Below are 25,560 nucleotides of genomic sequence, written 5' to 3'. Positions count from 1 at the left end.
TTTATACATATTAATATTTTTTAAAATAAAGGACAATTTGGTAATATTGTTTTTCCTCAATATTTAAATATAATTTTTTATCTATCACATCCATCAAATCACTCACAAACTTTAACAAACTTTACTCTAAATTTGTAACATCCTATTTAATTAATAAGCATAATTAAAAGAAAAGTCACACACAAATAGTACAACAGCGCAGTCCTGGGGTCTTAAACACAACCCCTACAAACCTTAACACACCACAATGCCAACAGTAAACTAGTTGAAAAGTCTAACAGGAGAAGGTAGAGTATTAAAGAGTAAAGCAATACATAGGCCATAGCCTTAACAAAAGCCCAAACAAAACGCGATGACCAACCCAAACGGACTATGTGGCGAAATCGTGTCTTCCCGGTTGACATCGAGTGCTTCTCGCATCTGCTCACATCAACAAGTTGATAATCATCGCAAAAGTTGAGGAACAACATACAAGACAATCAAACAAGCAACAGGATAAGCTAGAGCCATAAAGATCTCATCAATCCACTTAAAGAGAGAGGGGAAGGAAGATGGAAATTCCTCAATTTTTCGGTCATATCTGTTATGCAATGATTTAAGGGTGATATGAAGATTACAATTATATCCGCAATTTATTTTTCAACTTAATTATGAAAATGATGTAAAAATATGGCTTTTGAAATTATTTTTACAATAATAATTCAGATGAAAAATTTTAAAATTGTTATAAAATAAGATTTAAAAAGTAATTATTAATTTTAAATTTTTTTATTACATTATTTTATAAATATTGTTTTAATGAAATATGTTATTTTAATTTATACATATAAATATTTTTTCTACCACAAGTGAAACTTATACAACGATAATTTTTAATCATTTTTAAAATAAAGCACCATTTGGTAATCTTGTTTTTCCTTGATTTAAATATAAGTTTTCATCTATCATACCATCAAATCAATCACAAACTTTAATAAACTTTACTCTAAAACCACCCTCTTACACCTTTAATCCACTTAAAGTGAACAACACAAACTTCAAAGTCTAATCCACTTGAATTCATCATCTCCCTCTCCCTTCAATCAACTTGAGGGCGAGAGCGGGGAAGAAAGAGGGAAATTCTTCTATTTTTAAATCATCTCTCTTTTGTCTTGGTTTGAGGGTGATATAGAGATTACAATTACGTCCGCAATTTATTTTTTAGCTTAATTATGAAAATGATGTAAAAATATGGCTTTTGAAATTATTTTTACAAAAATAATTAATAAAGAAAATTTGAAAATTGTTCTAAAATAAGGTTTAAAAAGAAATTATTAATTATAAAATGTTTAATTACATTATTTTATAAATATTTTTTTAATAAAATATTTTATTTTCATTCACACATATTAATATTTTTTTCCTCAACAAATCAAATGTTTACAATGATAATTTTTTATCATTTTTAAAATAAAGAACAATTTGGTAATCTTGCTTTTCCTTGATTTAAATATAATTTTTAATCTATCACATCCATCAAATCACTCACAAACTTTAACAAACTTTACTCTAAATTCACCCTCTTTCACCTTTAATCCCCTTAAAGTGAAAAAGACAAGCTTCACACTCTAATCCACTTGAATTCATCATCTCCCTCTCCCTCCCATCAACCTTGACAGAGAGAGAGGTGAAGGAAGATGAAAAATCCTTTATTTTGCAATCATCTCTATTATGCAATGGTTTGAGGGTGGTATCCAGATTACAATTATGTCCGCAATTTATTTTTCAGCTTAATTATGAGAATGATGTAAAAATATGACGTTTCAAATTATTTTTACAAAAATAATTAACAACGAGAATTTGAAAATTGTTCCAAAATAAGGTTTAAAAAGTAATTATTAATTATAAAATGTTTTATTACATTATTTTATAAATATATTTTTAATAAAATATTTTCTTTTCATTCATATATAATAATATTTTTTTCTGCAGCAAATCAAACTTATACAATTATAATTTTTGATCTTTTTTAAAATAAAGGACAATTTGGTAATCTTGTTTTTCCTTGGTTTAAATATAATTTTTAATTTATCACATCCATCAAATCACTCACAAACTTTAACAAACTTTACTCTAAATTCACGCTCTTACACCTTTAATCCACTTAAAGTGAACAACACAAACTTCAATTTCTAATCCACTTGAATTCATCATCCCTCTCTCTCTCAAATCAACTTTGGCAGAGAGAGATAGGAAGAAAGATGGCAATTCCTCGATTTTTGAGTCATATCTGTTATGCAATGATTTGAGGGTGATATGAAGATTACAATTATATCCGCAATTTATTTTTCAGCTTAATTATGAAAATGATGTAAAAAATGGCTTTTCAAATCATTTTTACAATAATAATTCGTAACGAAGATTTTTAAATTGTTATAAAATAAGATTTAAAAAGTAATTATTAATTTTAAATTTTTTTATTACATTATTTTATCATATTGTTTTAATGAAATATGTTATTTTCATTTGAGCATATTAATATTTTTTCTACAACAAATCAAATTATATAATGATAATTTCTAATCATATTTAAAATAAAGGACAATTTGGTAATCTTGTTTTTGCTTGATTTAAATATAATTTCTAATCTATCACATCCATCAAATCACTCTCAAACTTTATCAAACTTTACTCTAAATACGACATCTTTCACCTTTAATTCTATTAAAGTGAAAAAGACAAGCTTCACACTATAATCCACTTGAATTCATTATCTCCTCTCCCTCCCATCAACTTTGACAAAGAGAGAGGTGAAGGAAGTTGAAAATTCCCTTATTTTGCAATCATCTTTTATGCAATGGTTTAAAGGTGATATCCAGATTACAATTATGTCCGCAATTTATTTTTCAGCTTAATTATGAAAATGATGTACAAATATGGCTTTTGAAATTACTTTTACAAAAATACTTAATAGAAAAATTTGAAAATTGTTCCAAAATAAGGTTTAAAAAGTAATTATTAATTATAAAATGTTTTGTTACATTTTTTTATAAATATTTTTTTAATAAAGTATTTTATTTTCATTCATACATATTAATATTTTTTTTCTACAACAAATCAAACTTATACAATGATAATTTTTAATCATTTTTAAAATAAAGGATAATTTGGTAATCTTGTTTTTCCTTGGTTTAAATATAATTTTTAATGTATCACATTCATCAAATCACTCACAAACTTTAACAAACATTACTCTAAATCCACCCTCTTTCACCTTTAATCCACTTAAAGTGAACAACACAAACTTCACACTCTAATGCATTTGAATTCATCATCTCCCTCTCTTTCCAATCAACATTAACTAAGAGAGAAAGGAAGATGGAAATTCTTCTAATTTTAAATCATTTTTGCTATGTCTTGGTTTGAGGGTGATATGAAGATTACAATCATATCCGTAATTTATTTTTCAGCTTAATTATGAAAATGATGTAAAAATATGACTGTTGAAATTATTTTTATAATAATAATTAATAACGAAAATTTTAAAATTGTTATAAAATAAGATTTATAAAGTAACTATTAATTTTAAAATTTTTTATTACATTATTTTATAAATATTGTTTTAATGAAATATGTTATTTTCATTTATGCATATTAATATTTTTTCTCCAACAAATCAAACTTATATAATAATAATTTCTAATCATATTTAAAATAAAGCACAATTTGGCAATCTTGTTTTTCCTTGATTTAAATATAATTTTTAATCTATCACATCCATCAAATCACTCACAAACTTTAACAAACATTACTCTAAATCTACCCTCTTTCACCTTTAATCCACTTAAAGTGAACAACACAAACTTCACACTCTAATGCATTTGAATTCATCATCTCCCTCTCCTTCCAATCAACATTAACAAAGAGAGAAAGGAAGATGGAAATTCTTCTAACTTTAAATCATTTGTGCTATGTCTTGGTTTGAGGGTGATATCAAGATTACAATTATGTCCGCAATTTATTTTTCAGCTTAATTATGAAAATGATATAAAAATATAACTTTTCAAATTATTTTTACAAAAATAACTAATAACGAAAATTTGAAAACTGTTCTAAAATAAGGTTTAAAAAGTAATTATTAACTATAAAATTTTTTATTGCATTGTTTTATAAAATATTTATTAAAATATTTTATTTTCACTTATACATATTACAATTATTAATCATTTTTAAAATAAAGGACATTTTGGTAATCTTGTTTTTCCTTGATTTAAATATAATTTTTAATCTATCATATCCAACAAATCACTCATAAACTTTAACAAACTTTACTTTACATCCACCCATTTTAACCTTTAATCCACTTAAAGTAAAGAACACAAACTTCACACTGTAATCCACTTGATGTCATCCTTTCCCTCTCCCTCCAATCAACCTTGAGGGAGAAAGAGGGGAAGGAAGAGGGAAATTCCTCTATTTTTCATTCATCTTTGTTATACAATGGTTTGAGGGTGATATCAAGATTACAATTATGTCTGCAATTTGTTTTACACTTAATTATGAAAATAATGTAAAAAAATGGCTTTGGAAATTATTTTCACAAAAATAATTAATACAAAAGTTTTAAAATTGTTATAAAATAAGATTTAAAAAGTAATTATTAATGATAAAAATTTTTATTACGTTATTTTGTAAATATTTTTTATTAAAATATGTTACTTTCATTTATACATTTTAATATTTTTTTCTACGACAAATCTTGTTTTCCCTGATTTAAGTATAATTTTTAATCTATCACATCTATCAAATCAGTCACAAACTTTACTTTAAATCAGTGGCAGATGTTGACGAAAAGTGTTGGAGGGGCCAAAGTAATATAATTTTGAGATCATTAGATTCGATAATTAGTATAATGCTTCAAAAATTGACTTCTCTAACCGAACATTTTTTATTATTAGTATAATACTTCAACATATGTGAAGAGGTAGAATCTATCTTGTTTTAGTCAATAATTTCCTTTTCATCACCCTTAAACGATTCATTTATTCTTCCATTCTTTATCAATATACCTTTTTTGTAAACAATACTAATAAATAATTGATCATAATCTAATAAAAAATAAAGACACGTAATTATTAAAACAAAAATATATTAATTATTATTAATACATAATACATTATTATTTTTTCTATATTCATAATAAAAAAAATGAATATACAAAAAGCTCATGAGATAAAAAAAATAATGTTTTCATTATCAAGTAAGACAAGGAACGGGAAAGGAAGAGGATAAATGAGAAATATAATGAGTTTATGTCTAATTTTTTATCTTTAAAAACAAAACAAAAAAGACATATGAGAGTGAGAGGTTTTACAAATTGTGAAAAACTAAAAAGACAATGAAAAGGAAAATAAAAATTATGTCAATAAATATTTGATTTAATTACTCTTTTGATTCATGCTCTTGTTTAAAAATGTTAAGTTGGTCCTCTAATGTTTTTTTAATCTCAATTTTGTTCCGATTTTTGTTAAACTGATGTAATTCGGTCTTTTATGATAAATTTCGTTAAATTCCTCAAAACAAATCAATGATCTTTTCATTAAAATTGAGATTCTTAATATGAATAATTTACTTTGTTGGTGTAATTAACCTAATCCTAATGTCAATTTTTAAATAAAAATAGGAACCAAAAGAAAAATTAAACCTGAATATTTTTATTTTTTATTATATTTAATTTTATGTTTTATTATGTATTTATATTAAATGTTATGTTTAAATAAAAAAAATAAAAAATAAAAAATTAATTTTTATTAATTTCTAATATACATTACCTACAATTTAAAGAAAATTATATTTTTATATTATATATATATATATATATATATATATATATATATATATATATATATATATATATATATATATAAAACTAAAAAAAATGAAAATTAGGGGGGGGGGGGGCAGGGCCCCTCCCTGCCCCCATGTAAATCCGTCATTGATCTAAATCCACCCTCTTTCACCATTAATCCACTTAAAGTGAACAACACAAACTTCACACTCTAATCCACTTTAATTCATCACCTCCCTCCCCCTCCAATCAACCTTGACGGATAGAGGAGAAGGAAGATGGAAATTCCTCTTTTTTTCAACCTTTCCCCTCCAATCAACCTTGACGGAGAGAGGAGAAGGAAGATGGAAATTCCTCTTTTTTTCAATCGTCTCTGTTATGCAACGCTTTAATGGTGATATCAAGATTACAATTATGTCCGTTATTTCTTTTTTTCAGCTTAATTATGAAAATGATGTAAAAATATGGCTTTTGAAATTATTTTTTCAAAAATAATTAATAATAAAAATTTTAAAATTGTTATAAAATAAGGTTTAAAAAGTAATTATTAATTACAAAATTTTTTAATAAATTATTTTATAAATATTTTTTTTAATAAATTATTTTATTTTCATTCATACATATTAATATTTTTTTCTACAACAAATCAGACTTTTATAATGATAATTTTAATCATATTTAAAATAAAGGAAAATTTGGTAACCTTGTTTTTTCTTGATTTAAATATAAATTTTAATCTATCACATTCATCGAATCACTCACAATTTGGTAACATATTTTATTAAAAAATTATTTAAAAGATAATGTAATAAAAAATTTATAATTCAAAATTATTTTTTAAACATTATTTTATAACAATTTTCAAATTTTCGTTATTTTTACATCGTTTTCATAATTATGCTAAAAAATAAATTGCGTACATAATTAATAATTAATAATTGCTTTTTAAACCTGATTTTAGAAAAAATTTCAAATTTTTGTTATTAATTATTTTAGTAAAAATAATTTTTAGTCATATTTTAACACCATTTTCATACTTAAGATGAAAAATAAATTGCGGCATAATTGTAATCTTGATATCACCCTCAAAAAAAGACATAACAGAGATGATTTAAAAATAGAAGAATTTCCTTCTTTCGTCCACTCTTTCTCCCTCAAGGTTGAATGGAGGGAGTAGGAGAGGATAACATCAAGTTGATAACATTGTGAAGTTTGTATTGTTCACTTTAAATGGATTAAAGGTGAAAGTGTTTGTTAAAGTTTATGAGTGATTTGTTGGATGTGATAGATTAAAAATTATATTTAAATGAAGGAAAAATAAGATTACCAAATTGTCCTTTATTTTAAAAATAATTAAAAACCATCATTATATAAGTTTGATTTGTCGTAGAGAAAATATTAAAATGTATAAATGAAAATAAAATATTCTAATAAAAAAATATTTATCTAATAATGTAATGAAAAAATTTATAATTAATAATTACTTTTTAAACCTTATTTTACAAAAATTTTCAAATTTTTAGTTATTAATTATTTTAGTAAAAATAATTTGAAAAGTCATATTTTTACATCATTTTCATAATTAAGCTGAAAAATAAATTGCGGACATAATTGTAATCTTGATATCACCCTTAAATAAAGACATAATAGAGATGATTTAAAAATAGAAGAATTTCCCTCTTCCTTCCCCTCTTTTTCCCTCAAGGGTAATTGGAGGGAGAGGAGAGGGAGAGGATGACATCAAGTGGATTACAGTTTCAAGCTTGTGTTGTTCACTTTAAGTGAATTAAAGGTGAAAGAGGTGGATTTAGAATAAATTTGTTAAAGTTTATGAGTGATTTGTTGGCTGTAATAGATTAAAAATTATATTTAAATCAAGGAAAAATAAGATTACCAACTTGTCCTTTATCTTGAAAATAATTAAAAATTATAATTATATAAGTTTGATTTGTCGTAGAAAAAAATATTAAAATGTATAAATGAAAGTAAAATAATTTAGTAAAAAATTTTTTATAAAATAATGTAATAAAAAATTTTATAATTAATAATTACTTTTTAAACCTTAATTTAGAACAATTTTTAAATTTTCATTAATGATTATTTTTGTAAAAATAATTTCAAAAGTCATATTTTTACATCATTTTCATAATTAAGTTGAAAAATAAATCGTGAACATAATTGTAATCTTGATATCACCCTCAAACCATTGCATAACATCGATGATTGAAAAAAAGAGGAATTTCCCTCTTCCTTCCCCTCTCTCCCTCAACTTTGATTGGAGGGAGAGGGAGAGGATGAATTCATGTGGATTAGAGTGTGAAGCTTGTCTTGTTCAATTTAAGGGGATTAAAGGTGAAAGTGAGTAGGTTTAGAGTAAAGTTTATTGAAGTTTTGAGTGATTCAATGGATGTGATAGATTAAATATTATATTTAAATCAAGAAAAAACAAGGTTACCAAATTTTCCTTTATTTTAAATATGATTAAAATTATCATTATAAATGTTATTTATTGTAGAAAAAAATATTAATATGTATGAATGAAAATAAAATAATTTATTAAAAAAATATTTATAAAATTATTTAGTAAAAACTTTTGTAATTTATAATTACTTTTTAAACCTTATTTTGTAACAATTTTCAAATTTTCATTATTAATTATTTTTGTAAAAATAATTTCTAAAAGCTATATTTGTACATCATTTTCATAATTAAGCTGAAAAAGAAATAACAGACATAATTGTAATCTTGATATCACCCTAAAATCATTGCATAACAAAGATGATTGAAAAATAGTGGAATTTCCCTCTTGCTTCCCCTCTCTCGGTCAAGGTTGATTGGTGGGGGGGGGGGGAGGTGATGAATTCAAGTGGATTAGAGTCTGAAGTTTGTGTTGTTCACTTTAAGTGGATTAAAGGTGAAAGAGGGTGGATTTAGAGTAAAGTTTGTTAAACTTTGTGAGTGATTTGATAGATCTGATAGATTAAAAATTATACTTAAATCAAGGAAAAACAAGATTACAAAATTGTCCTTTAATTTAAAAATAATTTAAAATTATCATTATACAAGTTTGATTTGTCGTAGAAAAAAATATGAAAATGTATAAATGAAAGTAACATAATTTAATAAAAATATATTTATAAAATAACGTAATAAAAAAATTTATAATTAATAATTACTTTTTAAACCTTAATTTAGAACAATTTTCAAATTTTCGTTAATGATTATTCTTGTAAAAATAATTTCAAAAGCCATATGTGTACATCATTTTCATAATTAAGTTTAAAAATAAATTGCGGACATAATTGTAATCTTGATAAAAATAGAAGAATTTCCCTCTTCCTTCCCCTCTTTTTCCCTCTAGGGTAATTGGAGGGAGAGAGAGGATGACATCAAGTGGATTGCAATTTGAAGTTTGTGTTGTTCACTTTAAGTGGATTAAAGGTCAAAGAGGGTGGATTTAGAATAAATTTGTTAAAGGTTATGAGTGATTTGTTGGCTGTGCTAGATTAAAAATTATATTTAAATCAAGAAAAAATAAGATTACCAAATTGTGCTTGATTTTAAATATGATTAAATATTATCATTATATAAGTTTGATTTGTTGTAGAAAAAATATTAATATGTATAATGAAAATAAAATATTTCATTAAAAAAATATTTATAAAATAATGTAATAAAAAATTTCATAATTTATAATTACTTTTTAAACCTTATTTTAGAACAATTTTCAAATTTTTGTTATTAATTATTTTTGTAAAAGAATTTGAAAAGTCATATTTTTACATCATTTTCATAATTAAGCTAAAAAATAAACTGCGGACATAATTTTAATCTTGATATCACCCTCAAACCATTGCATAACCGAGATGATTAAAAAATAGAAGAATTTCCCTCTTCCTTCCCCTCTTTCTCCTTCAAGGTTGATTGGAGGGAGATGGAGTGGTTGACATCAAATGGAGTATAGTGGGAAGTTTGTGTTGTTCTCTTGAAGTGGATTAAAGATGAAAGTGGTTGGATTTAGAGTAATGTTTGTTAAAGTTTATGAGTGATTTGTTGGATGTGATAGATTAATCCACTTAAAGTGAACAACACAAACTTCACACTATAATCCACTTGATGTCATCCTCTCGCTCTCCATCTGATCAACCTTGAGGGAGAAAGAGGAGAAGGAAGAGGGAAATTCTTCTATTTTTAAAACATCTCTGTTATGTCTTGGATTGAGGGTGATATCAAGATTACAATTATGTCCGCCATTCATTTTGGATTGCCTTTCAGGAGCATCACATTCGAACTGGTTGTGGTTCTATGTTTGTCATAGTCTATGAGGATCCTGACAAACCAACTCTGATCATCTATCCGGATTTAGCACCAAACTGTAAGCACTGCCAATTTATTTTCTTTTACATAGTTCCATTTGTTTAAGGATTACCTATTGTTTCCAAGGATTATTTTTCTGTCCAGAGGCAGCTTCTTTACTGCTTCACAACTTTTGCTTTTATCATATCAGTCCTCCCGGACATGATTTTTGTAAGTTGATAAATTTGAATGGGTTCTTTATTGCATTTAGAACTAAATATTGTTATTGACATAGATTTTCCTCTAGAACTTCAACAAGAGTTCTTGTAGTTGGGAGCAGCTACAATTTGTTGTGAGGATGTGTTCCTTCTGCTGAAGACTTAGCAGATCAAATAATCAACATCCTCAACTATTTTGGGTAATTAATATATAATTACAGTGTAGCATTCGTTTTTCAGAACTTTTCTTTTGAAACTCAATATGTAAGTTGGTGTTTTCCTTTGCTTCTCTTCTTTTTCTCTATTTACGGATGGCATGAACTATGTTCTTGTCTAGGCTTGGTGCAATGATGTGTATAGGACTTCTTTCCTCAATATGTGTTCAATACTCCTTTTTTTCCCTTCTATAGTAATTAAAGGAATAACAGAACACAATGTGTTCGGTTTATCACAATAATACATCTTAAAGATAAGGATTTATCCATAATTAGTTATTAAAGATCTTCTAATCAAGGATTAATTATGTTCTTCTTGTATCAAGGATTAATACATCTTGACATGCAGTCTTTAAACTGAAATGGGGTCTTAATTGGTGTTGTTGTCCGATTGAAGGACGAGATTATTACAATACACATTTTATAAGAGTTTAGCTTGATAACAAATTTGAGTGGATAATTTACTGACATTTCTAATGCAGTGCAACTGATTTGTATATGTTTTTCTTTGTAGTTGTAGATATGTCTAATGCAGAACCTTGTAATGATGGGTAATAATCAAAACTAGTTGAAATCAATTTTTCTTTTATATTATATGGTTTTTTTCATATTGACATCATATTTTTCCATAATGTGTTTATATTTTTAGGTTTTACGTAAGTAGAGTTGTCTCCAAGGCAATCACAAAGACAATTAAGCAACAATATATTGAGCCATGGTTAACTTGGGGTGCAATGTTGGATGAAGAGAAGGAGATCTTCTTCCAAAGGTTCAAGGTAAGTTTATATTTGTAACCTACCCTTTACTAGATTTCAATTAAGCATATTTAATTTCTTTGCATATATTGTTTACTGTAATTATCATTATCTTAACTACTATATTATCTCTTAATGTAGAGAAATGTTACTTGGAGACCTGAACATGAGGAGAAGATTAGAAAGATTTTCAACATAAAGGCCTCTCATAGACTTTCTGAAATCTTCATGGAAGCAAGAAAAACTGGGAAAAAACCTCACTGGATGTTTGATAGAGTATGGAATAGTTTGCTTGCTAAGTGGAACCAACCCGAGTTTCGATCAAAGAGTGCTCGTAATCAAAAGAATCGAGCATCTGAGAAGGGTGGATGTTTGCACACAGGTGGCTCAATCACCATCCATGAGCATGCCCTTCGCATGGTATGTACACTAAAAAATTCTGTTATATAAGTTGATTACTATTTTATCAAGATTAATTAGTTTTGGTTATAGGCAGAACAATTGGGTCGTCCTGTACATTTTGATGAGCTTTTCCACTATACTCATGTTCGCAAGAATACCGGTGATTTTGTAGATCACAGATCTAAACAAACATATGTAATTTCTCTAACTTAGATCTTTCCTTCTTTTTAAATATAAAGATTTGTCATTATATAACATGTCTATTTAGAATAACAAGAGGAATTTCAAACTGTATTTTCCCAAGCAAGATTTGAGGTTGCTTCTTGTGGTGAAGGAGAAGAAATATCTCCATTGGACCCTAGTGAGGAAGATAGGTTAAGGAAAAAAAGTTGGTTAGTTGTTGCTGGTGGCAAAAATCCTAAGGGACGACTATATGGTGTTGGCAAACTGAATGAAAATTATCTTTGTGGGGAAGCCTTCACACAACAACCATCCAGTTCTTCAAGTATGAATTCACAAAAGATTCTAAGGTTGGAAGAAGAAATTCGTCAATCTAGGGAGGAGTTTCGTCAATCTAGGGAGGAGAATCAACGACTGTAGAGAAAATTAGAATCCCTAGTAACTGTTGTTCTCCCTCTTCTTCCTCCAACCGCACAAACCATTTTGCAAGACGTCAATGAACAACCACAAAATGAGGATCAAAACCAAGATGATGCTCGGCAAAACTCTTCTCATTATGCAGATTATTAGTTAGGTTTGTAATTGTAGGACTTGTTGAACTCGGGGTAACATTAGTTAGTTTTTAAATTGTACGACTTGACCTATGTAGCTTATTTGTTAGTTTCTTAATCTGTGTTATCTACTTTATTTTATATTTGTAGTTTTATAGTTTTGATGTGATGATATGAATGGTGCTAAACCTTTGGATAACTATGTTGTTTTATATTTGAAGGTGTTATTTGAATGCTGGAATGTTTGTAGGATCTACAGGTGGAGTCCAACTTTTATGTCTAGACATCACTTCTCTTGTCTGTGATAAACTACTATATTCTCTAATTCTAGAATATGTTAAGTAGACAAAATTGTCTACTGCATTGTTTACAGGTGAAGTTTAGACATAAGTCCTGACAAATTTATAATGATAATTTTTAGAAATTAAAATTATTTATAATTTTTTTTAATATTCTAACGTTATCTACGAAAAGTTTCGTAGGTAATTATCTACGACAAGTTTCGTAGATAATTTACATACGAAGAACTTCGTAGGTAATTTACATATACAGAAAATGTAGGAGATAATTACCTACGAAATATTTCGTAGATAATTTACCTACGAAGATTTTCGTAGGTAAATTACATACGCAGAATATCGTAGATATATTACCTACGATAGTTTTCGTAGATAAGTTACCTACGAAATGTTTCGTAGATAACTCAAGTTGTAATTTTGATGAGTTCAAATTTTTGCCCTCATTTAATATTTAAATTTGGGGATTTAATTCAATTTTCTGTGCTTAAAGATTGATTTAATTAAGATTTGTGATTATTGGATTTATTGAGTAAGTTTGGTAAAAGTGGCGTAAAAATTGATTTTAGTTGCATAAAATATTATTAGATATTCTAACGTTTGTTAATGCAGCTGGAATTTATTTTTGGTCAATTAATAGTGTGATTTTAAAATATTCAAAGTTACAAAATAAGTCCAAAATCAAGAAATTCTTAAAAAGAATAAATCAGGAGCTAAATGCACCCCCAGATTTTATTTGCACACTCCTCCCTCAAGTGGACCACAAAAACCTGTTCTGCACCCCCAGTTTTCACTAAGTTGCATCCCTCCTACCACTTAAACTCCACTCAACCAGATCATGTCATGTGGCAATCCCCACCTTTTAAAATTAGCCAACCATAAGCTGCCACGTGTCATAATCCTCCACTCACCAAATTGACCACTCAGATTCTGCCACATCATCATCTCCTCCATCTCACTCATGAAACCCTAACCCTAATTTTCTTCTCTCCTTCCACCACCATGGCAGCCGCCGCCGCACCTCCTTACCTCGCCGGCCACCACTGCATCACCATCACACCATTGCCGGCGACGCAACAGCCACGACGAACCATCCAGCGGTGCCACCATCAACGCGACGCCATCTTCTTCCACTGTCAACCATCTTCGTTCGCACAGCGGCGCCACCACCATCTTCACCATGCCACCATGAGCGAGAACGAACCATGGAAGCCACCGCACTCATCGGAAAACGGCAGCAGCCGCCGTCACGAGGGAGGGAGAAGAGTGTGAGAGTGAAACCCTAATTCTAGAGAGAGAATCTGCACTGCCACGTGTCAGCATCTGATAGGACAGTCTAACTGGTCAACTCTGGTCAACTGGTCAACTGTGGTCAACTGGTCAAAGTCAGCAGTCAACTCTGGTCAAAACTGCAAATATGGTTAAATGCGAGGGGCAGAATTGGAAATTGGACAGAAATTAAGTTGCTAATTAATTAAATAAAAATAAAAGATTTTAGCAACTGACAGATAAAGCCCAAAGTCCAGTGGAAGCCTATATAAAGAGACTTAAGGGAGCAGAAGGGGGGAACTTACGGACTTACAATTTACAACTTACAGCTTAGACACTTAGAACTCTCTGGTTTTGGCAGATACCGTCTCCACCACATCTCTCATTCTTTCTTTTATTTTCTTTACTTCATATTATCATGTATTCCATCAAAGCCATGGAGGGCTAAGCTTTTAGGGTTGATTCCACTGTAATTTCTTAAATGGATTCTGAGGTTAGATGAATTTATATGTTTTGTTATTTTGATTATTGTTGTGGTTTTTGTTTATCTATGTCTTTTGCTTCTTAATTGAATAGAAAATAATGATTTTAAATCACTACAACAAATTTCCAAATTTGCGAGGAAAAAATCCCTAGCTAATCCCTCGCTAATCCTTCGCAAAACAATTTAGCGAAGGATTAGCTAGGAAATAGCGATGACATTGAACCGTAGCTAAATTATAGGTAGCTAATTAGCGAGGAAACTACTCCGTAGTTAATCCCTAGCTAATCTTTAGCTAATCCCTAGCAAAATGTTTGTAGCAAACCCTTAACTAATCCCTAACAAACTAGTTGTAGCAAATCCCTAGCTAATCCCTAGCAAAGTGGTTGTAGCAAATCCCTCACTAATCCCTAGCAAAATATTTGTAGCAAATCCCTAGCTAATCCTTAGCAAAGTGGTTGTAGCAAATTCCTCACCGATCCTAAGCAAAAAATTTGTAGCAAATTCCTAGTTAATCCCTAGCAAAATATTTGTAGCAAATTCCTAAGTAATCCCTAGCAAAAATGTTTGCAGCAAAAGCCTCACTAATCCCTAGCGAAATATTTATAACAAATCTCTCGCTAATCCCTAACAAAATGGTAGCAAATTTCCTTGATTGAACTTTTCCACACACATAATTGATAATATCTTCTTTTAGCTTTACTCCTTGACTGGAATATTAGATGCTACTGTATTTGTATGTCCAAATGTTATATTACAATTCCAATTTGATTTACACAGTGAATATATATATATATATATATATATATATATATATATATATATATATATATAAAACCAACATGTGGAGTGGAAGGCCGAAGAAGATGCTTAATTCGGGAGTTTTTATTTATTTCCCTGTGTAGGGAATAAGCTCAAAATAAAATTTCCGCTTATTGGTGGGATTTGAATAAAGAATAATTCATTTCTAAATTATATAAATGATCTTTATACTTTTATCTTTTGTGTTTTTCATTTCATTTATCTTTTATCTTTTACAAGGTTCAAATATTTTGCTTTCTTAAAGTGATTCGCAAGTTGACATTTAAAATTAATTATTTATCTCATACTTCATTTTTCTTAACCACTCACTTTCTTTTTCCTTCGAATTTCAATTGCACTATTTCTCTCCCTTTTCTACCATATCACATAAATACAGTATCATATGCAGAGTCTAATCTATATAGCTAGGGCTTATAACTATAATTCTTGAATCAAATATGGTGGCAATATAGATTTTTTAATGATCAGATGCTTGGAGAAAAATTAACAGATAACAGAAGACAAATCATTACATTGCATATCAGAAAATTAGTTCCTAAAAGTTCATACACATCAAGACAAACGATTTTAGCTTGATGGTAAACAAAAACAGTTTTTATCACCTGATAATGTTGAACCATCTCACATGATACATTAAAGAAGTTGAGCAATAGATTCTCCACTTTGAGGATACACCATTGGTAATTTCCATGATATTCTAAGCTTCTCACAAGCATTCACCAATACATACAAGCTTGGCGTCTTTCTCTAATCGGAAATTAAATAAGGAGTACTAACAAGGTGATCGCCATTCAACACCTCCCCAAGAGCTTCGGTCTTTTCTTTATCCTTGCCTGGCATTTAAATGTATTCATTCTTCCGATTGAACATTAAGAAACCATAAAAGTACACAGAAAATACATTAAAAAAAGCTAGATATAATATAAATTTGTCCAGATGGTTGAATTCAACAACTACATATTCCCCTTCATAATATAAATAATTATCATAATACAAATATATATACTCACACATATTGCAAAACTTTATTCTAGTATATAAGTCTTGGTATTTCCCCATTGAGATTATTCAGTACCAGGTCTCTAGAACAGAACAAAGTTTCAAAATCTCCATAGACATTAAATTCATCCTCTATATGAAAAAGAGAAAATGAAAAAGTAACTTACAGAAGCTTTAAGTTAGGAACATGAGAGAGAGTTGAAGGAATTGGTCCAATGAACTGATTATTTTTCAAGATTTTGAGAGCAGATTTAAAAAAAAAAAAAGAGGGAAAAAAAATACTTGTCATAACCATAACATAACCTATGCAAATAAAACCCTCAATGAAAGGGGAACGCTCACAATAATTCTTGTATTTCAAAACACTACAATTCAAAGCGAAAAATCCTCCAATTACACACTCATAAAAACTGCAACATGACAATATCCAATAGACTATCACTAATTCCTACGGCCTAATCACTTTCAAAAAATCACAATTCCTTTTGGTTTTCTTTCCAAACTTAAACAATAGCAAGGACATTGTTCTTACAACGACAATAGCAGTTAAAGCCTTTAATTTAATCAGATTCATTTCACACGTCGCAAATCAACAATAAAACTAACATTTGAAATGAAAATAACATTTGAAATGAAAATGAAAAAGAAATACCTAGAGTTGAGTGTGTTGCGGTGGAGAAAGAGAAAGAGAAAAAAAAGGAAAGATAGTGTGAATTCGAACGGAGAGGAGTAGAGGTAAATCTGACGGCGGAGAATGGAAGAGATTAGCGATGGCGTCAACAACGGCCACCGAGAACCGTTACGTTGTTGACGAGAGGTGTCGGAAAAAATAAATAGTGCTAAGAGAAAAAAAATAGAAAAAAAAAGAAAGAAGAAGATTAGGATTTGGGATTTAGAAGAGAATGAGCGTTTTTAAATGGTTGTTCTGCTCTGGGAGTGTTATTAATAATCTAAATAGTCCTATTTCAATATCATATTAATTATTTTGTTTCTTAAGTTTTTAATTAAGTTTGACTTTTAGAAACAGAGTAATGTAGTCTTTTTAATTTCAAATCCACGAAAACGACATTAAAACTAATACTTTATAATTAAATTCAAAATTATATTTTTTTTATATTATGCTTGAATTCTTTTATGTTATTGCTGGATTTTTTTTCCACCATGGTCAACAATCTAATGTTAAATTTTTAATTTTTGTTATTATTTGATTTCTAAATTATGAAAATATTTATGAAAAAAACATTGATAATTATTTGAATAATAAACAATATCATTAAACATCGATACTTATATTCATTATTATTTTTAATTAGAAATTCTATTTATTAGTTTTGGATTAGCAACAATATCATTAATCATAAGTAATTAGCTACAACTTAGTTACCATATCATGTTATGTATAATCCTTAACTAATTAGTTACAACTTAGTTACCATATCATGTTGTGTATAATCCCTAACTAATTAGCTACAACTTAGTTGTCATACTTATGTTGTATTTAATCCCTAACTAATTAGCTACAATTTAGCTACTATATTATGTTGTGTCTAATCCCTAACTAATTAGCTACAACTTAGTTACCATATTTGTGTTGTGTCTAATCTCTAACTAATTAGCTACAACTTAGCTACCATATTTGTGTTGTGTTTAATCCCTAACTAACTAGCTACAACTTAGCTACCATACTATATTGTGTCTAGTCCCTCGCTAATTAGCTATAACTTAGCTACAATTTCGCTAATCCATCGCTAATTAGCGAGCAAAATTTTCCCTAGCTAATTTCCCTCGCAAATTAGCAAATTTCTTGTAGTGAATCTACATGCATGCTAATCATATGAGTTAAGAGGTTTTTAAATAAAATTGAGACTTTACTTTGATTTTGTTTAGAAACTTTCATTTGATTAAATAAGTTTTTGCCAATAATTGAGACTTTAATTTGATTAGAGGTAATTACTTTAACTAAAATTAGTCAAGACTTTACTTTGATTAATTAAGTTTTCTATTTGGTAAAGAAACAAAGGAATAAACATGATTAGGCATAGTAAAATTAGTTGAGACTGTACTTTGATTAAATTTACTATAGACAATCTAACAATTCTCACTTTTAATTGAGACTGTACTTTGATTAAAAGTGAGGATGCCAACAAATGAATTGAGTCTTTACATTGATTTATCTGTAAATCAACAACAATAATTAATTTAACAATAATCTCTAGATAACCAATGAAGAATCTTATTTAGAAAAAGCAGTGGAATTGACCTATTTACTATTACTGTGTTTACAATCTTCCGTGTCATTTTCTTTGCATATCAAAACCCCCTATTTTTATAATTGCTAGTTTTAATTGCATTTTTAAGAATCAAATATTTAAGATCAATTCCGTATTCGTTGTGAGACGACTCAGGGTTATCTTAACCCTAACTATTTTGTTCACTACTAACTGGCAATACGGAAGTTGCTAAAGTAGTGGTAATTTGATCGCCTAACGACAGCGATATCAAATTTGGCGCCGTTGCCGGGGAATACGGTTAGTATTTCTTTTATTTTGATTCTGTTTTTATTTATTTATTTTATTTTATTTTATTTTATTTTTTATTTATTTATTTATTTTACGCATATACGTTTAATATTGTTTGTTATTTTGTAGTCTTTAGTTTTATTTTAATATATTTCAAGCAAAGTTCTATTTTTGTTTTGATTAAGAATTTCTTTTAAGAAATTTTTTGAGACTAGTTTGGAAAACTCTGTCTAGGAAAGACTTGGTATTTAAGTTGTCCACTGTGACGCACCTCTCTTTCCTGGGAGTAGACCCAACGACATCTTAACTCATTTCTTTCTTGAAATCTTTCTCCAAAACAAGAATAGGAAGAAAAAAAAAACACACAGGGAAACACTTTCAGGTGGACTTGCATAGTGCATGACTCAGGCTAATCCGAGTCAATTTTATCAACTTGATTCAGAACTTGAAAGGAACTTGCGTAAATCACGTAGGAGACTTGAACTCAGGTGTTCTACTGAAGGAGCACCATCATCATCTGAACCTACCACTGAAAGTGTACCACTAGAATCACCTCCGGTGATTAACATATCTTCTGATCCATCACCTGAACCAGAAATTCAAGAAGATAGAATGGAAGAAAGAACAATAAGAGAGTTGGCTTCGCCGGATGCAGCAATTACACAAAACATGTGCATCCAATATCCAGATGGAGAATGTGAGCTTAAGTCTGGGTTAATCCATCTTTTACCCAAATTCCATGGATTAGCAGGAGAAGACCCGTACCATCATTTGAAGGAATTTCATGTTGTTTGTTCATCCATGACACCTACAACAGTGTCAGAGGAACATATCAAGCTTAAGGCATTTCCATTCTAATTGCAAGATGCCGCTAAGAATTGGTTATACTGCCTTCCGCCAGGATCCATCAATACTTGGGAGACTCTGAAAAGATTATTTCTGGAAAAGTTTTTTCCAGCATCTAGAGTTGCTGCTATTCGCAAAGATATTTATGGGATAAGGCAACAAGAAAGAGAAAGTCTTCACGAGTATTGGGAAAGATTCAAAAAGTTATGTGCTTCATGTCCTCATCACCAAATAAACGAGCATCTCCTCATTCAATACTTTTATGAGGGATTGAGTATCATGGATAGACAAATGATAGATGCAGCAAGTGGAGGGTCATTGGTGGACAAAACGCCAACAAATGCAAGACAATTGATTGAAACTATGGCGTCGAACCATCAACAATTTTCCACAAGGAGTAATTCTATAACTCTATTGAAGGGAACCCATGGAGTAGAAACTTCATATGTTGCAGATCACAAGAAATTAGAAGGGAAGTTGGATGACTTAGCGGCAATGGTAAGGACCTTGACAGACTTACAGAAAAAGCCTATCCCTTCTACTTTATGTGGAATTTGTGCTTCTACTAATCATCCTACAGAGGCTTGTTTTATGTTAAAAGAGACAGGGACGTTAGACAATGAACAACCTCAAGCATATGCTGCAAACATCTATGGCAATAATAGACCACCTCGGCAGCAATACAACCATGATTTGTCCTCTAACAAGTACAACCCAGATTGGAAGGAATATCCCAGCCAGAAATGGGGAAATCAACAGCCTCAACACCAACAAGTCTATGTTCCACCTCAACAGAGGCAACAACCACAACCAACTGCAACCTCTGGTGATTCAAACATGGAAGCAATGATGAAAATGATGACTGATATGATGAAGGGACAAATCAATGAGTTGAAACAGACAATGGAAGCAACCAATCAAAATTTGCAAAATCAGATTGGACAAATGGCAAATGAGTTAAATCAGATGAAGTCTCAACAAGGCTCAAGCAATTTGCCTGCACAAACTGTAATCAACCCGCGAAATGTAAGTGCTATTACTTTAAGATCGGGTAAGCAAATACAAGGCCTTGGGGATGCCCAAGAAGATGAAGATAAGGATAATGAAGTTGTACCTAATGATGAAAGAGGAAGATCAGATGAAGCAACACAAGCAACATCTGAGATGCCTGCACCCAGTGATAACTCCAGGTTGGTATCCCCTAATACTTCCTCTGAAAATCCTTCTCCTTATTCTCCTCCTCCTCCCTATCCAAACCGTTTGAAACCAAAAACTAAAAAGATGGAGGAGTTAGACAAAGAAATCCTGAATACTTTCAAGAAAGTGGAGATAAACATTCCTTTGTTGGATGCTGTAAGACAAATTCCTAAATACGCCAAGTTTCTCAAAGAATTATGTACACATAAAAGGCGTATTATGGACAAAGAGGTAGTGAACATGGGAAGAAATGTCTCTAGCTTAATTAAGAAGGCTGCAGTCAGAATGTCGCAAAAGTGTAAGGATCCAGGTATGTTTTCTGTTCCCTGCATTATAGGAAGTACTAAGTTTGATAATGCTATGTTAGATTTAGGAGCTTCCATTAATGTAATGCCTTTATCTGTTTTTACTTCACTTCATCTTGGACCTCTTAAGTCTACTGGTGTGGTCATTCAATTGGCCAACCGTAGCACAGTTAACCCTGCAGGTGTGCTAGAAGATGTGCTTGTCCGTGTGGACAAGTTAATTTTTCCTGCAGATTTCTACATCTTGGACATGAAGGATGATGAAGGAATTAGTTCAACCACAATTATTTTGGGAAGACCATTCATGATGACAGCACGTACCAAGATAGACGTGCATGCAGGATCCTTGACTATGGAGATAGGAGATGAGAAGGTGCAGTTCAACGTGCTAGAAGCCATGCAGCACCCAATTGAAGACCATTCTTTGTTTTGTATTGATTTATTAAGTAATGTAGTGAACAATTATGCTTTTGGACTTTTGGACGTTTTATCTGGTTTTTCTTCTTCTTTGGATTTTCTTTTTCGAATATTTCGGGCTCAATTTTAGACGAAAGAGAAAATTGTAAAACAGGTGATGTTGAGGACGTGGTGTCACTATTTGATACCTCTGTGGCGTCCAAGTGTGATGCTGAGGTGGCTGAAATTACCTTAGGCAATAAAATGTTGCCATCTGTGGAACAACCACCCACTTTGGAGTTGAAACCTTTACCATCTCATTTGAAATATGTTTATCTTGAGAGGGATGGGAAACTCCCTGTTATTATATCTGCCTTGCTTACTAACGAGCAGGAACAAAAGCTATTGCAGGTTATCAAAGATCACAAGCGAGCAATAGGCTGGACTTTGGCAGATATTCCTGGTATTAGTCATTCTTTCTGCATGCACAGAATACTCTTGGAGGAGGATGCTAAGCCAGCGAGGCAACCTCAGAGGAGACTGAATCCTCAACTGATGGAGGTTGTGAAGAAGGAAGTCTCCAAGTTGCTACAAGCAGGTATTATATATCCTATTTCTGACAGCACTTGGGTGAGTCCTGTACATGTGGTCCCCAAGAAATCTGGGATCACCGTGGTCAAGAATGAGAAGAACGAGTTGATTCCTACTCGTATTCAGAATAGCTGGAGGGTCTGTATTGATTATAAAAGACTAAACCAGGCCACCAGGAAGGACCACTTCCCTTTACCATTCATGGACCAGATGTTAGATCGATTGGCAGGTAAGTCTCATTACTATTTTCTTGATGGATTCTCTGGGTATTTTCAGATTTGTATTGCCCTAGAGGATCAACATAAAACTACCTTTACTTGTCCATTCGGTACATATGCTTATAGGAAAATGCCATTTGGCCTTTGCAATGCTCCTGGAACATTTCAACGATGTATGATGAGTATTTTTATAGATTTGTTGGAGCATTGTATTGAGGTTTTTATGGATGATTTTAGTGTATATGGTTCATCTTTTGATCACTGCTTGTCTAATCTTGCTAAAGTCTTGGAAAGATGTGAAGAAACTAACCTTGTTCTAAATTTTGAAAAATGTCATTTTATGGTGGAACAAGGTATAGTTTTAGGTCACGTTGTTTCCAAGAATGGTATATCTGTAGATCCTGCTAAAATTGATATTATTTCACAATTGCCTTACCCCTCTTCTGTGAAAGAGGTTCGATCTTTTCTTGGACATGCAGGATTTTACAGGAGGTTTATCAAGGACTTCAGCAAGATAGCCAACCCTCTCTCCAACTTGTTGCAAAAGGATGTAGTATTTGACTTTGGAGAGAGGTGCAAAGATGCGTTTGATACATTGAAAAAGGCGCTTACCACTACTCCTATCATCCAGCCACCTGACTGGACATTACCATTCGAGCTGATGTGTGATGCATCAAACTTTGCAGTAGGAGCGGTGCTTGCACAAAAAGATGGGAAGCTATCACATGTGATATATTATGCTTCCAGAACGTTGGACACAGCGCAGGCTAACTACACCACGACTGAAAAGGAATTATTGGCTGTTGTGTTTGCCTTGGACAAATTCAGACCATATATACTTGGTTCCAAGGTAATTGTTTATACTGATCATGCAGCATTAAAATTCCTTCTGAAGAAAGCAGATTCGAAACCAAGGTTGATTAGATGGATGCTACTGCTCCAAGAGTTTGACATTGAGATTCTAGACAGAAGTGGAGCACATAACTTAGTAGTCGATCATCTTAGCAGGATTGAAAATGGAGAAGATCACATTCCTATTAAGGATGACTTTCCTGATGAAGTCCTCCTAGCATTGACTGCTGTGAAAGGTATGTTTCCTGAACTTTGGTTTGCTGACATTGTTAATTATTTGGTTGTTTCTGCTATTCCTCCTTCCTTCTCCAAATATGAAAGAATCAAGCTAAAAAGTGAGGCAAAATACTATATCTGGGAAGACCCAATCTTATGGCGCATTGGTAGTGACCAAGTCATAAGGAGGTGTGTTCCAGATATTGAGATACCTCATTTGCTTCAGTTCTGTCATTCGTCTCCTTTTAGTGGACATTATGGCACACAAAGAACAGGTAGGAAGGTGTTGGATTGTGGATTATATTGGCCTACTATTTTTAAAGATGCACAGAGGGTATATGAAAATTGTGAGCAGTGCCAAAGGGTAGCCAAATCCATTACAAGAAGGGATGAAATGCCTCAACAACCCATGCTATATTGTGAGGTATTTGATATTTGGGGTATTGATTTTATGGGTCCTTTTCCTCCTTCTTTTGGGTTTTCTTATATTTTGCTTGTTTTAGACTATGTCTCCAAATGGGTGGAAGCCATAGCTACAAGGACTAATGATTCTCGAGTTGTTATGAGTTTTGTCAGGTCTAACATTTTCTGCAGATTTGGGATACCACGAGCCATCATCAGTGACCAGGGGACTCATTTCTGTAATAGGCTACTTGAGAACATGTTGAAGAAGTATGGGGTGACACATCGCATTGCTACACCATATCACCCCCAAACCAATGGGCAAGCAGAGATCTCTAACAGAGAGATTAAAAAGATACTAGAGAAAGTAGTGAAGCCTAGTCGAAAGGATTGGGCCACAAGATTGGATGATGCACTTTGGGCACACAAGACAGCCTACAAAACACCTATAGGTATGTCACCTTTCAGGGTGGTTTTTGGAAAGGCTTGTCATCTACCTGTGGAGATTGAACATCGGGCCTATTGGGCCGTGAAAGCATGCAACTTGGATTTGGAAGAAGCAGGAAATGAGCGAAAACTTCAATTGCAAGAACTAGAGGAGATTAGGCTTGCAGCCTATGAAAATTCAAAGTTCTACAAAGAGAAAACCAAGAAGTTCCATGACCAAAAGCTTGTGGCTAGAAAGGATTTCAAGGTAGGCCAGAAGGTGTTACTATACAAATCCAAGCTTGGTCACATGAGTGGTAAGTTGCGTTCTACTTGGGAAGGACCATACATTGTTACAGAAGTCTTCCCTTATGGAGCAGTGGAGATCAAGGAAGAATCTTCAGCAAGAACTTTTAAAGTTAATGGGCATCGTCTTCGGATATTCAATGAAAATCAAGATATGTTGAACAAGACGATGGATGGGATGAACTTAACTTCTCCCTCATACCTTCCACCTTGAGGAGGTAAGTAGACTTCATAATTTTTCTTTGCATTTTATACATATTGAATACATTGAGGACAATGCATGGATAAAGTGTGGGGGTGTGGGGAGATTTTCCCCCTTTTCTGTTTTTGTTTTCTATTTGTTTTGTTTTTCCTTTTCTAATTTTGTTTTCTGTTTGTTTTTATTTAAAAAAAAAGTTTCTGTTTTCAATAAAACATATTGACATTGGATTTTTGGATTTGATTCACTAATTGGAACGGTCATAATTCTGGGAAAATAAAAGTCATGTGCTATGAATGGATTGTTTCTGTGGTTTACTGATTGAGTTGATTTGAGAGTTTCTGGAATAAATCTTTTGTGAAAGAGTTTTTGACCTTGTGAGTTTTGAGCTTTATTGTAAGGATGAACTACCATGTGTCATTCCTATTTTTCTTGTGTGATTTGCTCATGTCTTGTCGGTACTCAAATGTTTAGCTTGATTCTGTTGTTTTGCATCTTAGGTGAACATGCATGATTTGATATGACTGAGGCATTTCTTGTTTTTAGCTACTTGGCCAAATAAGCTAACCATGACATTGATCCATTGGTAGCCCCTTGAGCTTAAACCTCTTTTTCTTGTTTTGAGCATACTGTTAAACCTTAAAAAGAAAAAGACCATGTTTATCCTTACCTTAGGGAGAAAGAAGGAGCTAGTGGATTATGTTGAGATTGGTTGAGGAATAAAGTGTGGGGGTGAGTATTTCCCCCACAACGTTATAAAAATGGCAAAAGGAAAA

At 31.0% G+C, this 25,560-nt stretch overlaps 1 long non-coding RNA gene and 2 pseudogenes across 1 annotated transcript; 2 read left to right on the top strand and 1 right to left on the bottom strand.

Annotated features, from left to right (window-relative positions):
• Window positions 1-11,275: 11,275 nt before the first annotated feature.
• LOC146885613 (uncharacterized) lies at window positions 11,276-12,463 on the top strand (annotated as a pseudogene).
• A 3,332-nt stretch (window positions 12,464-15,795) lies between these two features.
• LOC114172239 (uncharacterized) lies at window positions 15,796-17,221 on the bottom strand. Its single transcript, XR_003601962.2, has 2 exons — window positions 16,964-17,221; window positions 15,796-16,145 (listed from the first exon to the last, which is right to left on the bottom strand). It is a non-coding gene; the product is annotated as an uncharacterized LOC114172239 (long non-coding RNA).
• A 2,278-nt stretch (window positions 17,222-19,499) lies between these two features.
• Window positions 19,500-23,844, top strand: LOC146885612 (uncharacterized; annotated as a pseudogene).
• The last annotated feature ends 1,716 nt before the right edge of the window (window positions 23,845-25,560 follow it).

This window comes from Vigna unguiculata, chromosome 6 (genome assembly GCF_037176805.1).
Source record: "Vigna unguiculata cultivar grain cowpea cultivar isolate G323 ecotype 2 chromosome 6, ASM3717680v1, whole genome shotgun sequence".
Lineage (NCBI taxonomy): Eukaryota > Viridiplantae > Streptophyta > Magnoliopsida > Fabales > Fabaceae > Vigna > Vigna unguiculata.
This window is presented reverse-complemented; position numbering and strand designations above follow the sequence as displayed.